Below are 18,875 nucleotides of genomic sequence, written 5' to 3' on the forward strand. Positions count from 1 at the left end.
GAACTGTTCCAGCTTTTTACTGAGCCTCCAAGCCAAGCTAAACTGCAGGTTGCAGGGATCTAGCCTAATTTTCTGAGAAGATCTCAGAAAAGCTAGCATGCCAGTCTTTTGGGACCTTAAACTCTAGAAGTTTGGTGGGCAGTGTTTGGAAACAGATGGTGTTGCTGTTTGGAGGAACAAACTGGCACAGGACTGGTAACTCCAAATGCCAAATGTCATACTCCGATGCATTTTTAGGCAAAAAAGTCCTAGAGTTTCCAACATCCCCCAGCCAACTCTGGAGAATCTGAGGATTTTTCTGTCTATATTCATATAGGATTGTGGCTTAAGAGTAAACTTCTTTACTCTTATAATTGATGGAATACTTATCCCTGTCCCTAAATAGAATGGGCCCTTCCTTGGTGTAATGATTTAGACTCCACTTTTCAATCAAATAATCTGTCAGTTTAGAACAGATTAAATCATTGCAAGACTAAAGTAAAACTAGCAAATATCTCATCACTTCAGAGACTAGCACCCTTACTTGACACAAAAATGTCCTCATTTGGTGATATCCTTTCATTGGCAATCCTTGGTTTATACCTCTAAGGAAGAACTATATAGGATGTTAAAAGTCCTCTGCTACAAATTTAGATCCAATTTTATATCACTTTAATGGGCATGGCTCATTCAAAGAGTTCTAGACACAGGAGTTTATGGAAGGAGGGTGCTGTAAATTCTCTACCATTCATTGTCCACCCTCACAAAACAGTAGTTCCCCGGATTCTTGAGGAAGAGGAAATCAATTACAACCTGAGCTTCAGGTATGTCTAAAATCTTGGCACAATTATATCTTTCTCTGGGACAGATAGTACAACCTACTATGGAATGGGGGGGGGGGATACTTTGGTCCACATTTTAATTCAAATGTATCTATTTCATACTATTTCTGAAATCAATATGCAGATGAAATTACAGTCGTACTTTCCAAACTTTGCAGAACAGTTTCCCCATAGAAAACTGTATGCAGAAATGTATATATGCATGCAAGAATGTGCACATTAATGAAAACAATGTTCAACGTCGCATTATTTTAGAAAAAATTGCTTGCACATTTGTGACTATTAGCCAAAATTGGATAAAATTGGTATATTGAGGATAAACATGAGCAACTGTGCACAAAAGTTTGTTCAGAAAACTTGCAAACTGATGTGGATATGTAGTGAAACAAACTTAGGACACAATCCTATGAAAGCTTGGAAAGAAAAAATCTAGTTGTCTGGTGCGTGCTAAGAGTTATAAGCTTTTTTAAACAAATCAGTCATACATAGGATGCAGGGCTGTCTTAACACATGAGCCTGATGGGCACTTGCCCGTGGGCCCCATACTAATCTGTGTATGTTAACCCTTGGAAAATTGGAAAACTTCCAAAATTAACAGTAGTTGTAGTTGTCGTAGGGGCCCCAGTACACTGCTTTGCCCGGGGCCCATAATGCTGTTCAGACGGCCCTGTTAGGATGCATCTTTAAGCTGGCATCCATCATAACATCTTGTTTGTCTTTGTACCTTAAGCACATCATGTTAGAAGTGAGCCTCCCCTAACCTGTTGCCTTTGAGGTATGTTGGACTACAACTTCTATAATCCCCAGCCAGCATGTCTATGCTGGTTTGAGATGATGGGAGATGTGTTACAGGATATCTGGAGGGCAACAGGGTGAAGGAGGCTGCCAGGTTCTTTGCAGCCTTCCTCGCTGCACTGTTGAATTAGTACTTCCTTTCATTTATCAGGAATCTCCTGCCAAGTAAGTTCATTAGCTGACTGACTTCAGGAGTGCTTCCAGATAGGAGACAACGTGCAGCTATTTCATCTTTTCTTCTTAATGGATTATCTGTAAGAGCAGAGGCAAAAGGGCAAGTGGGAAAACATGGGAGCGTTATGTGTGGCAAACCACATCATCTGGACCCCCCTTACCACCCATGATCCAGGAAGAGTGATCTTGTGATAAAAGCCTCATCCAGAAGCACCCTACATTCTAGTCTTATAAAAGAGAGAGAAGAAGCTGTGTCCCATCTCTCTGGTATGCATAGTTTCATACAGCTCCTTTGGTTGCCCCACCTTCTGCCATCTTTTTTCTAAACTAAAAATCCTCCAACACTCTAGCCTTTATTCATACAGAAAGTACTCCAACCCCTTGATCATCTTGGCTGTACTTTACTGCGAAAGCCTAAAGCTGGCAGGCCCAAGGAGACACTGTTTTTCTTGCAGACGTTTGGAGGATTAGTGAAATGGATAAGTGAGGGCAATCGATCAAAGAGACATGGGTCTTCAAGCACAGAGAAGGCCTTCTGTCCCTAAATACAATAGGCTCAGCATTCCTACTGCAGCTGTCATGAAGCTTCTAGAACACTGAACATGATAATGAATTGTTCCATTGTGTTTTAATGGGAAAGTTGTGTCAAATATATTTAAAATAGGGGATTTATTTTGGCTAAGAGGAAGCCTAATCACGGGGCTCCAGGAGAACCTTCCAAATAAGGATGTTGCAGGCAAAGTTTATACAAGTCACTTCAGCTCATTCTGTTCCTAATTATAAGAACACAACAACAGCCTTACTGGGTCAGGCCAATGGTCCTTCTAGACAAATGCCCCATCTCTAATTGCAGCACACTGGATAAGTCCCAAAAGGAGGAGAAGAAGGAAAGACCTAACTCAGCATTTATCTGAGATTTGTTCCTGCAGCTATGCCTCTGTCTCAGGAGAGCTCCTCTGAAATGTTGGAATCAGAACTTTGCTCTGTACAGGATGGAGCGTTGGATTACCTGGCCTGACATCTGCAGCAATACAATAATTAATTAGCACTGTTTATTATGCTTCTAGGCACTCAGATTTCTAACACCTTAGATAAGATTGCCAAGCGTTATCTCATCAGTCAAGTGGCTTGCCTCGCTCCTTCAGTGTCAGTGCAGGAATACATCAGCCTCGTAACCTGCTGTAATGCAGTTTATGAGGCAATGCTGGGCCAGAGCCTTGTTCTTCTCCATTCCTTGCAAATACAGCCCACATCACCTAGAATGTGGAACTGCAGCCAAGCCTGCAGCCTTTCTGATATGGACTCCCCTAACCAGGCAGCATCTGTCTTAACCGTCAATCTCTGCGGCTCTCTGAGCATTGCTGGCCAGATGCTTGCCAGGACACATTGCTACGGACAGGTCAAACAAGGCTCCACTGTAATGTTGCCATTTGTCAAGCAGCCAATATTTTAACATTCCTGCCATGCCAGTAATAGTAGGTGGGACACACTTGCTGCATACAGACCCCTGAACGACTCCCCGCACCCCACCCCACACAGTTGCCACCACATTTGCTGCAGCCGCGTTGAAAAAGACACAATTCTGCCAGAAAACAGGTTGTGTTTGGAGAGTGCACCTTGCTTGGAAACAACATGCTCGCAAAATCTTCCGCAAGTATGGGACAGAATGTGCTTGGATGCAATAGGCAAGCTAGTCATGATGTACGAGGCCTGTGAACGGCTGCGTTTAGCTTCTATTTGATGGGAACTTTAATCTGATGTAACTGGAGGGAACTGATTGGGGAGGTTCAAAATGCCTGGCGATTTAAACCGGGTGTACCAGAATTCACTCTATCGCAATGGTGTCCTGCCACACAGAGCGATCTATGCTACACTGCTGTGAAGTGCAGCTAGGCATCAGAGGAGGATGTGTCCTGGACCTTTCGATGCTGGTGTAGTGTAGAAAGACAGCACGTGTCATGGATTTTGGGAAATGCTCAGCTACTCAATGAACCCGAACCCACCATATCTGCCAGTATTAACTGGAAACCCAGCCCAATCATGAAATTGGATTAACTGGGCAGTGGTCTACCCAGCTAAGTGAACCTAAACAAACTATCCCATGTGTATCATCAAACTGCAGCTTTAACTTGTCTGATATATGATCTTGGAACCATATAATTCTCAACAATTTTTGTGCTGATTTTGCACAACTCTCCTTTGTGCATCCTTTAGGAATCTAACAAACTATAAAAAGCACTGCCTTGTGTAATCCAGATCCTTTTGATCTATCCCTTTCCCCACTTTCTTAGACAAACAGAACCACAAGGTGACTTTATTTGTTATTGTAACAGAGGCATTTACATGGAGGAGATGGGACATGGCCCTTTATTCTTAGCCCCCTCCCCCCAAAAACAGGGGAATGCTGCTGAAAAAAAGCTTGCTACAAACGTGCCAGTCTATTATTTATGGGATAAGCTGCTGGGGATGGGGGCAGGCAGGCAGATCTCTCTCATTGGATACCCTGTGTAATACTTTCCACTGTTAGTGTGGAAAAGTGACAACAGACCGATTCGTTTGTATTTTTCACATCTGTACCCCATCCTTGAAGGCATTAACCCACTTTATCTACCCACAGAAGCTCTGTGAGGTAAATTATGCTGAGTGTGATTGTCTGACCCAAGAACACCCCGTGGACATTAAGACTGAGTGGGGATCTGAACTCAGTTCTCCCCAGTCCATTGCAGGCACTCTGCCCATTCACCCACACCAGGTCACTTATTCTTGGTTAGTAGCAGGGAAGAACGGTTAGCCAGGAATGGCCTCCAGCATGTTCTATTTGCATTTCTGATCCTTGTCAAATTTCACCTTGATGGACTCATACTTTCAACAGTAGTCAATATTCATAACTTCAGAGAAAGCTGCCAAATTAAATTAAGCCAAAGGATTCTGTACCAACTTCTGCGTCTGTATGGGAAATTACATTCATAGCACATGCCAAGTACTATCCAACAGAGATGGTAAATACTCAGCCGGGTAAAAATATGAACAGCCTTTGCCCAGAGAATGACTCACGTCTTGTCCACAGTGATGAATCCACCACCTACTTTGCAGACAGAGATCTTTTCTGTAGAGCTCAGCTTGGGAGCTACCAGTTTGATAAGAAAATTCCAGATTAATGTGTTGTTGTTATAATAAGTTGAGTCAAGGTGAATAGAGAATAAGTTAAAGAATATCAATTTAGAAAAAAAAATCAATGAATTTTAATTGAATCTCAAAATGTCATTGAACTAGAAAGGATAATAACCATTGACTTACAGCAAAATCTTTTATGTTTGACATTCTGTGTAATACTTAAAAATCCCTTGGTGTTTTTTCACTATTTTGCTTTTTCTTTCTTTGTCCCTATTCTCTTTTTTCTTTTCTTTTCTTCAAATATTACTGTTTTTTCTCCCCCCCCCAAATGTTTCAAAATAATAATAAAAATATTTTTTAAAAAAATTCCAGGGACAGGAATCTGAGTCTTGTTCAATTTATTTGATTCATTTCCATTGACATTGACTTGGGTTGTAGAGAGAGCACTTGGAAATATGTGAGCAATCATGTGTGAATAAAAACCAAACTAAACCTGATGGGGGAGATCTCCATATAGGAGTTCCCTAATTTTTAAAAACCATTGTTAATATAGCAGTATTATATTAGCCTGTTTTACCCTGGAATGTGGCCAAGAATATTTTAAATCAATAAATGAAACAGCTAAGGAGGTCTCTTTGGATTGGTATAATAGTACTAGGGAATGAGAGAGTTAATCCCGTCCATCTGCACCATTAAAAAATAAATAAATACCCCCACCTGAAATTACTATTCTGCCCTCTGGACCAAAACATATCAGTTCCCATTGGGTAAGCAGAAGCTTCAGGGAGTTAATTTCAATTGAGAAATTGGCAGGTGGGGAGAGTGTTAACAACCCTCCTTCCCTCCCACCCCTGATATTATGGGCCACCAAAGTGAATGCAGGAAGGGCCTCCTTTCTCTTCACAGACCTCTCACCTCATGTCTGATTTAGCTATTATATCCATGTACATGCTGATGTATTTCTTCAAACATTTGTATGCTGCCTTTCTCCCGTGAGTGGCCAGGCTGGCTGCAGATGATAACAATGGTACTTCAAATACCTAGGGAAGACTGCTCTAAGCTAAGAAATTTTAGTCTTGCCAAACTCAGTTAATCTGTACAAAAGGCTCTAGAATTGCAAGGATACCAAACCCCCTTTCTTTCTAAGGAGAGGTCCCTTCATCCCAAGATACATCAGCTGCACAGAACAGGAAGATTCTCTCAGTATGGTACAGTTCCATTGTGTCATTTTTAAAAGGCACAACCGCTCACTTATTTTACACATTTACTTTTCCAGAAATGCATTTTTGGCAACTACATCAATTCAAATTCAAATCTTACTTGAATCCAATTTGTCTGGGCTTCAAGGAGGTCAAGTAAGTTTTCCTTATTAGGTTTGGTTCTCTTTGGGCATCCACATGCCTGAAACAGAACAAAAGCCACCCTGCTCCTGATCTCCAGGAATACTCAGCAGGCTTGTTCGTGTGAAAGTTTGGCACCTGCAGGAGTAGGGGAAAGGCATCAAGGGTACATGACTGTCTAGGTGATGGGCTGAGGCTCCAAGGGGAGTTTTATGCAACAGTATTTTTATTGGAATACTTTGCATAGAATATTGAATGCACACTCATTAAGGAGATCAGGATCAAGGCTACGTTCGTACACATCCAACACTCACATTAAAATAGTTCAGATGTTAATAAGATATTCAGGTTGTGTTCTTTCCAATTGCCTGTGAGAATTCCAGAAGATGGAGAAGGAAATAATGATGACACTCAATTTTGCTTCAGCTGACTAGTTACTCTCACTGTACAATAAATTGTAAGGCCTAACAGAAAACCTTGATCTTTACGGGAATTGTGAAATACCACACTAGAGGAGGAGGGAACAGTACCAGAGTTTATAGATTCAAAGGAATTCCAATACTGTCTGGCCTACCATAGCCTCTCAGGCCCGTGTCAAGCTTGGGTGGTCAAATGACTCCTTTTACAGGAGACAGTCCTCCATTTTGATGATAATTTCCATTTGAAGGACTGTCCTGTCCAAGTCCTGTTTAAAGATAAAGAACCATAGGAAGGAAGAACAAAGGCTTTGAAATTGCCTGCCTAAAAAGCAGACCGAAGAAGGCCCATCAGTCACCTTGTCAAAGTCTTCCATTCCACATGGGATGCACTGTATTTCTAGTTAAATTATAAACATTTCTAAATTTGCAACCATGCATATGAATTAGCAAACTTTATGCAAATCAGTGTTTTTTTGACAATTTACAAGAGGCTACCGCCCTCAGATGTATTTCATAGATGTACATCTATGACCTTTCAAATTTTACATTTAAAATAAGAACATGACAAACAGGTGTGGAAACACATATGTAGCATACCTGCACAGGTGTAAGAGATCCAGGATTGACTGTAACTTCTTTGATGAGTTTATATTTGGTGGAAACCCAGGCAGCTTCCCAATGGAAGGTGCATAGCGTTAACAATCAAAATACATTATACAGCTATTCTGTCTTTTCCTCTTTAATTGGCTTTCTTGTGAAAAAGTAAAAAGAAACAGTGGGAAAACATGGAGTGGGAGAGTTAGAAGTTGAACATGATGGCATCTGGCTCTTCCATAAAATACTGTTGAATGAGGCAGTGCAATTGCATAATAAAAGCCTGGTCTGGTAGCATCCTGAGTGTATTGATATGAAAAATGTAAAATGGCCCACAAACACAACAGACCTTACCCAGGGCTGCATTCAGTCACTTGGGTTTTCCACAACTTAATTGATGAAGTGCAGCAGATACGCCGTGCGTGACTCTGGTCTTCTGGAATATAATCAATTGTCCCAAGCATTGCATCTTGGGCCCTTTGTCACATCATTTTCTTCTTCATATAAGTACCACCAGAAATAAGGATACAAGTGTAATATTCTGAAGATGACCTTCGACTAATAGAGCAAGAGGTCTTCTCATGCATCGGCAGCTATTCTGGATGTGAGCAAAGAACTAAAGATGGGTGGGTTTACTCCAGGAGAATTAGTTAGTTCCTCTTTGAGCATATTTTCTCATGCTAGCTCAGGCAAAGGTTCTTTTTTAACACAGATTCTCATTCCACATATACAAGTGTTCTCATTTGTGCAATATTAATTGGTATCTTGGGAGCTGTAGTTTGTAAAGACATAATGCAGCATAACATCACACATCTCCATGTTATGTGCTCCTTTCCTGCCATCGCGTAGCCTGCCTATGTGATGTGATGTATCCTGGCCACTGCTGATTGTTAGCAGATGGATGCAAGAAGGGGAAACTGAAGGGCCCTCCTCTTCAGGGAGCCAGAGCTGTGGCAACAATAGCAGTGATGAGGAATGCAGTGGTGGATCATCCAAGAGCTCAACCAGCCCACTCAGCTCCTGGCAGGAATGGTGCTGTTTCACTGTGGGCTGCCCATGCTTTGAAACGCTCAGCCAATTCCAAACTTAAGAGTGAATTCATCGCACAAATTCAGGCTCAGTTGATCGTAACAAACTGAAGAGTCTTGACTGATTATGAAATTCGTTGGCATTACTGAAACACACAGTAGGATCATGACTGTAGCATTAAGAGAAGCATTATGTGTGAAGTGGTCCTTGGGGTGATCAGAGAAATAATTGAAAGGGGTTGGTATTAAGTGCCCAGCAACATGCATTACCGCAGGTTGACATGCTCAAAAATGCATAGCACAGACAATAGCCACTTTCATATCCACATTAAACAGACAACTTGGAGGCTGGAATTACATCGACAAATCCCGCTTAAGGCTGCAACCTTACCACTGAATAAGTGCTATTGAATACTGTGCTTTTTACTTCTAAACAAACATGTATAGGATTATTCTGTTAAGCTTCTGAGGGGTGTCTGAGATAGTGCACTTACCTTGGCAAAATCAGGTTGTACAGTAAAACCATAGAGAAATCTACAAAATGATTCTGTCTCATTTCTGCGTCCCACTTCTGGCCTGTCTTCCTCTTTCACAAACAGGCCAACATGGGACAGTCAGTAGGATTTCTTCCTTCTCTCCACTGCCTGCACTTCCTTATTAAGAAATGGACTGCACTCCCCCAACTTGCTTGTAAATCTACTGCACACCGTTACAGTCCCTGTCTCTAGAAAGGACTTCTTCCAGGTAGTAAGCATTTTTCTTCTCCTCTTCCCGCAGTGAGGAGCTTCTCCTCAGGCAGCTTCCCCCTGTCTGTACTCTCGCTCCTTCTCACCAGAGAGTAGACGGCAGACTCTTCGAAGCAGGTATAATAAAATGAAAGGAAAGTAACAGCACTCCTGCTAGCCTAAGCCAACCCCCAGCCAGCCAGCCAGCCAGCCAGCCCATGTACTGGCATGCTTGCTAACCAGCTGCCAAGCAGAGACCCCTGTTGCCTCTCTCAGTTCCTGATAATTCCATGGATATGATAAGATAATTTCATGAACCAGGCTTGTCCTTCTCTCCCTCATTCTACCCCCATTGCTCCTTCATACGCTTCTTTCTGAGTTCATAACTCAAAGGAGAATCATTTCATGTAGTGGCTCAGGTGTTGGACTGTGACTGCAGTGACCCATGTTCACATCCTTGCATAGCCATGAAGCCTGCTGGAAGGCCTTGCTTTCATTCAACGTAAACTGTGCAAGGAAGTAAGAGTGCCCAGAACGTCTTGGAGGAAAGATGGCAAAAAACTACCATGATACATCTAAATGAACTGGGTTGTGATTGCAATGACATAATGGAGGGACGATGACACTGATCCAACTCTCTAGCCCATCTTCTATGTTGCAGACCCATTTTTGCTAATGCATATGGTGAACATCACATCACTGCATTTGAACCAGCACTTCTCTACTTAACTATTTGAACTTCTACTATGGAAAACAATTCTGACAGTGTTATACCCAATATGCTTCATCTTTCACGGAGCCTTATACTGGCAAGGGTTACAAAGGCCTATGTACAGGACAAACCCAATTGGATTTTATACGTACTTAACTATCAACCCCCCCACCCAATGCAAGCAATCCTGGGAAACGTAATTTGGAGAGGATTCTCAGTCAGGCACCCCCTATACAGTTTCCAGGGTTCCCTGGGGCAAGAAACTGATTATTAAACCAGCTTAAATCTGTTGCATAGCTATACCCTCAGAGGGATTTGTCACTATATCCATCTTGCAATTATCCAGGCACCTTCCTACATAAGAAAAGTATCTGAAATGTTTCTCTGCTTACTGCTGAAAGGCCAGCTCCTCTGGGATGGGCTATGGCAGCCTCCAACAATGCAGAGCAATGTCATCTCAAAATGGAGAGTACAGCGCTCTGTGGTCTGTTTGACCTGATCTCGGCAATGCCTTTTCCCCAGCTATGCTGCTTTTCTCCAGTCTGCTGGCAAGTCACTGATAGGGAACTTATTGCCTGTCCCAAAATCCAATGAAGTCACTGCAAAGACTTATTTTCCTCTAGCCATATCTTTAGGACTGGCTATAAACATGCATCCAAAATGTCATCAAAGTTTCACACACTGAACTAAGGAAAACTGAAGAAAAACGGAAAGCCAAACCATTCTGGGAAGGACAGTCCAATCTGGGTGCTGGGATGAAACCTGAGCTTGGTCCTTCCAAGGTTTTGCAATGCCTGTGGAGTCTGACTCAATCAACACAGATGCTGTCATAACTGGGTCACAGCCATGCCCGGTGCCTGTTTTAACTTAAGTCTTCTAGTACTAATAGGATCTGAATGCAGAACAAGATGAAGGGAAATTCATGTAGACTGAGTGGCAAGGTCTTTGTAGTGCCACATGCCCAGTTGATTATCAGGAGAGAAAGCCAAAGTTAATTACCCTCTTCTCAGTTCTCAGAGTGCCTGGCTTCTGGGTTGAGAAAGGGATATGATCAGTGACACAAATTGAGGTGTCAACTGCAATATCCTGGATCCACCCAAAGCTGGAAAATGAGAACTGGCAAAAGGGAACCGGGAGGCTGCAGAAACTCCGTCCGAGAACTGTCTGCTCCATTTCCTTCAAGGGCCAGGGAAGCCTGTTCTTCCCTTTAGCATCTCTACACTGCACCTGATCAACGACATGCCTTTCCCAGTTATCCATTCCTAATGATATATTTTTGCAACAAAGTTCAGTCATCTCCACAAAAATAGATGAATACATGGAATATCTCTAACATTTTCCCTTTTCATTCTCTTTGCACTCTTTGTATATACCCAAAGTGCCTTGGTCTTGGACTGCTTACCTTAACCACTAAGGCTAGATGGATTAATATTCCATATTTTAGCTGCTCTATATTTTTGTATCCTGTTATTATTGTTATGATGGCTCATTTTATAACTTTTATACCAAAGTTGACGCTTAGTTTCAGCTTACAGGCCATTAATTCCACACATGAACAGACCTGTACCCTTACAATTAGGAAAAAAATACCCTAACATTGAAATATCACCAGCTCCTTTTCTTTACTGTAAAAATATTACATATATTTAATCAGTTAACTAATTAAAATATTTCTACTGCACCTTTCTATCCCATGTGAGACATGCACATTTTCTCTCTGAACTACCAGCAGCTTATGGGGCAACCAAGGACGATTCAGATCAGGAAAATGGTAAGGTGGCAGAGGATTAAAAACTTTCTACTCCAGTATGCTGGGCCCAGGCTTAACTGAGATCCCCTATGGCTGCATTTATCATTTTGGCAACACTGCCATGGCTCTGATATATCAGATTTCCCATTATCATGCATCTTGGCCCTGAGTTTAACACACTGGCTTCTTCAGCCTTTCTTAAACAATGTAACCTTGATCACAGCCTTACAACTATTTTGGCAATACCAGCATACAGCCTTGGAGTTAGCCAAATCTGCAGAGATTCATCATGAGACAAAATAGGAGTTCTAAAGGAAGGAAAGCACAGGAGTTCATGAGCCCAGCTTTTTTCTCAAAGACATTTGGTACGAAAAGCTTTTTGCCTTTCATTTTTCTCATGTGTTTATGTCAAGACTGTGTGCCGTTGCTTCCAAGTGGAAAACATGAAACTATACACACACCCTTCACTGTGCTCTTTTCAACAAGCAGATCCATGAAAGACACTTCACATGGTGGGGTTTCACTACCAGTTGCTGTATTGAGTGTTCCATTCTGGTTCCATTAACAGATTTAGGGCATGCTCCTAAGACCAGTAGACATTGTCTGGCTGCCAGAGAAAATTCAGAGTACCAGCTCCAACCTTGGAAATGTGCTGCAAGACTGGAGCCAGGATTCTGAATTCAGCGTTCCCTTCTCCTGCCCTTGCAGTTTGTGTGGTTCTTTCCAAGGTGGCTGCCACTCTGAAGTAGCAAGACCAATGCTGGAGCTGGTACAGGGGCGAATTCCAGGTGGCAGCAAGGGGAGGGGTGCCGTTTCACTGGGATATGGGTTATCACAGCAGGGTCTCAGTTTGTCCCCTTTGCAAACAGGTCCAAAAGAGTTAGACAGCTGAAATCAGATGTTTAAGTCTTGTGTAGGATGGGAAAAATATAGAACTGATGTTTGCTTCTGTGTCATCTTCAGCTCATTGTAGCAAAATGTCCAAAAACAATAGGAATACATATGGAAATGTGGCAATAAGGATGGAAAGGGTTATAGTAGTCGAATCTGTGAGCAAGTGCTACTTGTTGCTTACCTCTGTGTGCTGCCATTAATTTTGTTCACTATTCATGTGCAGTCTTTGAAACTCGGAAGGTATACAAACAGCCCTGTCCAAAAAGCCTTTTTCTTTTAACATCTTCAGGGGTTTAGCAATGTTATTATTATTATTATTATTATTATTATTATTATTATTATTAGAACATTTCTATGCCGCCCCTTGCCGAAGCCTCGGGGCGGCTTACAACACAATAAAATACAATACAATATAAAATAACAATATAAAATTAAAATTAATAATATAAAATAAATAAAAAATATATCAAGTCCCAGGCCCTACTCAGTGCAGGACTTCAAGTTAAAACATCACCCAGTGCTATTATCTGAAACAGATCATGCAAGCACAATTCGAACCATGAGAGAACAGTGCCTGCAACTCATGGAGGCAGTTCAGGCATTTTGCAAGACATTGTTTAAAAAAGCAGAACTCCAAATGCAAGAATTGTTTTCCTAGCAATTCATTTACAAAAACAGAATAGCACAGTGTGATTTTATATTTTTAAGAAGCCTGCTTCAGTCACAGCCCTTTTCCTGGATATATAACACTGTTGCTCTTGAATAAATTGAGCTGCTGGTGCAACAGCACACTAACTTTGTAAACTTCATTTTTCTGTAGATGTTAAAACTACCGTGCACTGTAATGTCAGCCCTCAGAGAGTGGCAAAGGAGACAGAACAGAGCTTTATAGAAAAAGCAAATGGTGGTTGTTCCAGTTCTCTTCCCCATGAAAATTCACCTTACCTCCAAAAAACAGATGAAACAAAAGAGTCAATTTCAAGCTGAGAGGAATGGGTGAGAAATGGTCTTTGTCAATTTAGCACAGCTGTAGCCTGAGATTATGGGGGCTGGTGTTGCAGTGACCTCTTATCTCACAGGGGTCCAGATGTCTCACCAAAGCTGGTAAAAACTGGGGCCGGATGCAGTTCCTGGGGTGGGGGTGGGGGGTGGAACAGTGCAATTCTATGCATGCTTAGACAGAAAAAAGTGCTACGACTCTGAGCATTCCCCAGATAGCATGGGTGGCACTTGTGAAACTTCTTCTGTCTAAACATGCATTGGATTATATCATGCCTCAGGGGATCTTTTCCAGGTAAAAGCTCATAGGTCCATCTTTTTAAAAAATCTCCCACCTTCTCAGCATTTTTATGGCTATTCCTCCTGGGTAAGATGGACAGAATCATGAGCATGTTGAAGAAGACTGGTAAATGAAAGGGGATAATTAATCTAGCAAATTATGATCACTCTCATTACTCAAAGAAGCAGAATGGGAATAAGATATTTCAGCCACAGTACAAGCACGAGTTTCTACTTTTGTTCCATCTTTCTGGTATTCAACATAACGTTGGCAAACAGGTCACAATGACTCTTGATACATTTTTGTTATCTTACCCATTCTATTTTCATAGCAAACTCACTTAGGAACTTTTGTTTTCAGAACAGGCATGCCAACAGCAACACTGTCCACTTTATTTCCATAAACCAGGTTAACTTGCAATCCCATGCACACCTATTTAACAGTCCTTGGAATTTAGTGGGTGCTTACTTCTACACAGGGAATATGCACGGAACTTGGCTGCAGCTCTAAATTAAGAGAAACATAATGGCATTTTTCTTCATAAGACTCATTTTGTAAGACCCCATGTGGTGTACTGGTTAGAATGATGGACTGAGGAGATCTGAATTCTAGTCTCCACTCGGCCATGAAATTCACTGGGTAACTTTAGGCCGGACATGGACTCTGAGCCTAATTTACTTCACAGTTGATCTGAGGATAAAGTGGAGAGGACTATGGCTTCCTTGCAAGGGGAAAACAAGGTGGGATATAAATATTTTTGAAATGGAAAGCAGATCTCCTAGTAAAGATATAGGTTCTATATCTTTAGCATTTCTCTAATGAGCCAGCGTGGCTACTTCTGCTTTTTGACCGCTGGAAAGAAAATAAAAATCAAACTGCAGCAATACCGTCCATTGCAGGTTTTCCAGGTGTTATTGGCAGTGCTGCTAAAATCTGAACACTCCATAAGCAGTGTAGGCAGGTGGCAACACTGGCTGAGCGAGGGCTGCCTTGGTGGGACACCTGGCAGTTGGAGGGCAGGGAGCTGATAGTGTTCTGGCTCAGGCAACCTTCTCCCCACTTCCTCTCGCTGCCTCTCCCTCCCAACCACCACTAACTCCCAGACCCGCACCTACCTTAGTCAACAGGAGGTATTTCCTTTCTATTTCCCTCCCATGCAGGTTTTCTATCCTTGCAACAGGCCGGGCCCTGACAAGATGCTGCCGAGCCTGAGCCTCGCCTTTCCTTTGAACATGGGGGAATGTTATTAATTGCCCGCCCTGGGGGGACATTCTCGGCTGGAAACTATTCAGTCTCCCCAGGGTCCCTTTGTAGTGGGACCTGTGGCTGCTTCTGCCAGGAGAAAAGAGATTCCAGGAATGGCTCCCACACATACAGGTGTGACTGACTCAGCTCCCCACCCCCACCCCCCGCAGGGCTCCTTTCATTTGAGAAATCCTCTCCCTTCAAGCATGGCTTGAGCAGATATAGGAAGGATCCTGGATGAAGATGGGCACAAGGGCAAGAGAATTTTCCCTGGGTTACTTTACAGGTTCCTTATAGCACTGTTTTCCTGGGGACGGCAGAAAAGCTCCCTGCCCCCCCCCCCCCCACCGCCCCTGCTCAGTGCTGCTACAGCAATAATACGGGGCTCTTTCATTCAATAGCTCTTTGCAATATCTTTCTCCTGTCTGCAGAGTTTTTCATCCTCTCAACAGCGCTGCAGGGCAGGTTAGGCTAAGAGGTAGAAGAAATCCTCTCTTGACCTGAAAGATCTTAATGCATTTCGGCTGGGAACAAATGCTCCTCTCCTTGGCAAAAGTCTTGTGTTGGTGGTTGCTGAACAGCTCCAGATGCCTTTGGATGAAAGTGATTGTCTGGATCCATTTCAGTGGGGGTGCAGGCTGAGTTTTGGCATGGGAGCAGCTTTGGTCATCCTGTATGAGTGTGATCCTGTCGATACTCCTGGATCTCTCTGCCTCTTTCAGTACCATCAACCATGGTCTCCACTGGGGAAGGCTGGCTGAGTTGGGAGTGGACGGTACTGGGTTGCAGCACTGCTACATGGAGGGCCAGCTCCAGAAGGTGGAGCTTGAGTCAGCCCTGTTGGCTCTCCAGTATGGAGTTCCTCAGGGGTTGGTTCTGTCCTCCATGCTGTTTAGCATAAGTCATCCAGGACTTTGGGGTGTGTTGTCATGCTGACGAAGTGCAACTCTACTTTTCCTGTTCCTCAGCAGGTGAGGCTGTGGTTGTGCTGCACCAGTGTCTGGCTGCAACAGAGGACTGGGTGGGGGGGGGGGGGGCTCACAAACTGAAGCTCAGCCCAACAAGACTGAGATGCTGTTGGTGGGTGGTTCCTCTTGCTGGATGAAGGGTGTTCAACCTGTTCTGATTGGGATTGCACTCCCCTTGAAGGTGTTCTCCTTGGACCACCTTGCCTCTTGAGGCTCAGATGGCCTCAGGGGCCAGAGGACCTGTTACCAGTTCTGGCTGGGGTCCAGCTGCAGCACTATTTGTACAGGAGCAACTTGTTTTCAATAATCTATGGTCTAGTAATCTCTAAATTAGATTAGTGCAATGCCTCCGTAGTGGGGCTGCTCTTGAAGCTGTTTGGAAGTTGCAGCTTGTACACATGCAACCTCCAAAATAATAACTGGGGCCTGATGCTCTAAACATATAAGACCTGTTCTGTTCCCCTTGCACTGGTTGCCTGTACACTTCCAAGCACAGTTCAAAGAACAGGTTTTAGAACCTATAAAGCCTTGCATGATTTTATCTGCAATACAGAGCACTGGTTCCAATTGCTCTCTACCCAGACCAGACACTATAGTTGATATTCATGGCCTCCCTCCAAGTACCAAGTCTGAGGAAGGTTCAGAAGGTGGCAGCAAAGTGAGGCTAACCTTGTCACTACCCAATGAGCATCAGCTACGAACAGAATCTGGATCTTTTCCCAGACCCAAATCCAAGACAATTGCAGACCACCACCACCATCATCTTCTTCATCATCATCATATCCACCTACTTCTCTCTCTCATTTTCTCTCTCTCTGTGTGCATGCGTGTGCATATGTGTCTTTCGCACACATGCATGCCCTGTTTATAACCAAATGTGGAATACTGGAGAGGCCCCTGGAATATAGATAAGTTTTCACAAGCTGGAGCCTATTCCATGAGGCACATTTATCCACCAGGGTGGTCACTTGTAAGCTGCAATAAAAGAGGAAATTCAGTGCCAAAAAGGAAGACAGAGATTTGAGTAAAATGTTCATATGCTAATTTCTTGAAGAAATAATCAAATTCAGAAATAATCATTATAATTTACGTAGAAATGAAATGTCATAGTGGACAAAACTGTAACTAGATGTCCATTGCACCTGACTGCTCAGCTCACTGCCCAGGAGCTACCTGTTGATCGGCTACTGCCAGGCTTTTTCTGACTCTCCCTTCTTAGGGTTCTTTATTTTTGAACTGGCTTTGGCCTGGACAGCCCTTCAAATAGAGGTTTCTTCAAACAGAGCACAACACCTGGGCAGCAATTCAAATAGAGGACCGTCCTCTGTAAAGGAAGAAATATGACCACCCTCCAACCCACAATAGCTTTTTTCCATAATAAAATACATAGTCTTGTTCCTGGCTCCTGCTCCATCAACAGATGGAGCAGCCCCACAATCCCCCCTTGCCTTACTCCTGACAGCACACGTGAAAACTCCACTAGAGCAGATCAGATTCCATCTAGTCCAGCTTCTGTTTCAGGTGGTGGCCAGCCAGGTGCCTCCGGGCCAGCCTCTACCGTGCATGTTAAGACTACAGCTCCCATCATCACAAACTAGCATGGAGGGTCCATCTGTCAGAAAGCTGATCTCAGTGCTCATACGCAAGGCATTCAAATGATGAACCTATTCTTTTGCTTGAATTTCTAGTGTGTCTGTTAGCTATACTGTCCAGAGATGTTCTTAGACCTCCCCTTGATGAATGTGTCTCCTTTTCAAAGTTTGCTCTTGGAACCATTGCCACAACTTGTGGTAGTTAACTCCATGAGGGTCTAATTCTTATAGTGTGGTGATGTAGACAGAAAAAGTTGTGGAACTGAACATGCACACCACGATCTCTGTGTCACCTTACAGAGTCTAAGGATTATAACAACATAAGTCAGGATAACTGATTTCAACACTTGAGAAAAATAGACCAGAGGCAGGGAAACTTGTGTAAGTGGACCAGCATTCTGTTAGGAAAAGTGGGTAGGGCTGCATGCCAGGAGTGGTGGAGCCAAAGCAAAAAGTGTGTGTGAGAGCCCCTTTTTTCTCTTTCTCTCACAACCACCCATCCTTCCACACATTCCCTGTTCACACACACATCCAGTCATAAGCACTCCATTTGCACACGTGGCTCCATCCCCCTTCCCACACTCATACGCCATTCCTATGCATTCATCCATATATACCTGCACATCTCCCATTCATGCATTCCAGCTTGCTTAATTTCTGTGTTGGAACCAAGGGGGGTGGGTGCGTATGGGGCTGGAAGGAAAATGCAGCAGGCAGGATGCAACCTGCTGGCTGCTGATTCTCCACTTCTGGGCTACACAAATGTTTTCTGTTTATGTAATTATATTATGATATCATGTTATGTTATTTTGATATATGTACATGTGTGTGTGTATGTTATTTTATGTGACAGTCACACAGTGTTTCTGTCAGTCTTTTTCATGGATCCCAGCACTGGCGAAACCCTGGAATAAAGCTGGTGCAAGAAATCCCAGACACTTGATCTTGCTCATTGGAGGGAATTAGGATTTGGCAGAAGTGTCTCGTGAATGGCCTCTGTTTGCAGAGAGGAGCCCAAAGAAGGAGACCTGTGCAGGCAGAAAGGTATCAATGGTGGTTCTTCTGCTACAGTAGCCAGCATAATACGGGCACTCAATGGGCATGCTGATGCATCCAAAGCCCCTCCATACCACCAACAAAAGCCTGATCCTGGAGATGGTACTGGAAAATTCCCTTCCAGTGTAACCAATTGCTCCATAATTCCCAATTGCTGTGTAAACTCCACAGTTGTGTCAAATATTGTGGTGTTATATGCATTTCACATTTTATATTACTAAAGCAACAAAATAAGTTTAGGCTCATATGCAAGGACGCATTGCCTGTGCACTGCAAATTTCCTTTTATCCCTTGAAAAAGAAAAGGAAAGGAAGGAAATGGGTATTCTTCATGGCTTCAGGCTTTCTGAAAATTGTACATGTCTAGCCT

General features: G+C 43.1%; 1 protein-coding gene across 1 annotated transcript in view; it reads right to left on the minus strand.

The window, feature by feature from the left end:
* Positions 1–18,875, minus strand: part of LGR6 (leucine rich repeat containing G protein-coupled receptor 6) — a 153,151-nt gene that overhangs the window by 116,056 nt on the left and 18,220 nt on the right. The window lies entirely within an intron of this gene.

The sequence above is a fragment of the Varanus komodoensis genome, unplaced genomic scaffold, assembly GCF_004798865.1.
Source record: "Varanus komodoensis strain SLA01 unplaced genomic scaffold, ASM479886v1 scaffold52, whole genome shotgun sequence".
In the NCBI taxonomy this organism is placed as follows: Eukaryota; Metazoa; Chordata; class Lepidosauria; order Squamata; family Varanidae; genus Varanus; species Varanus komodoensis.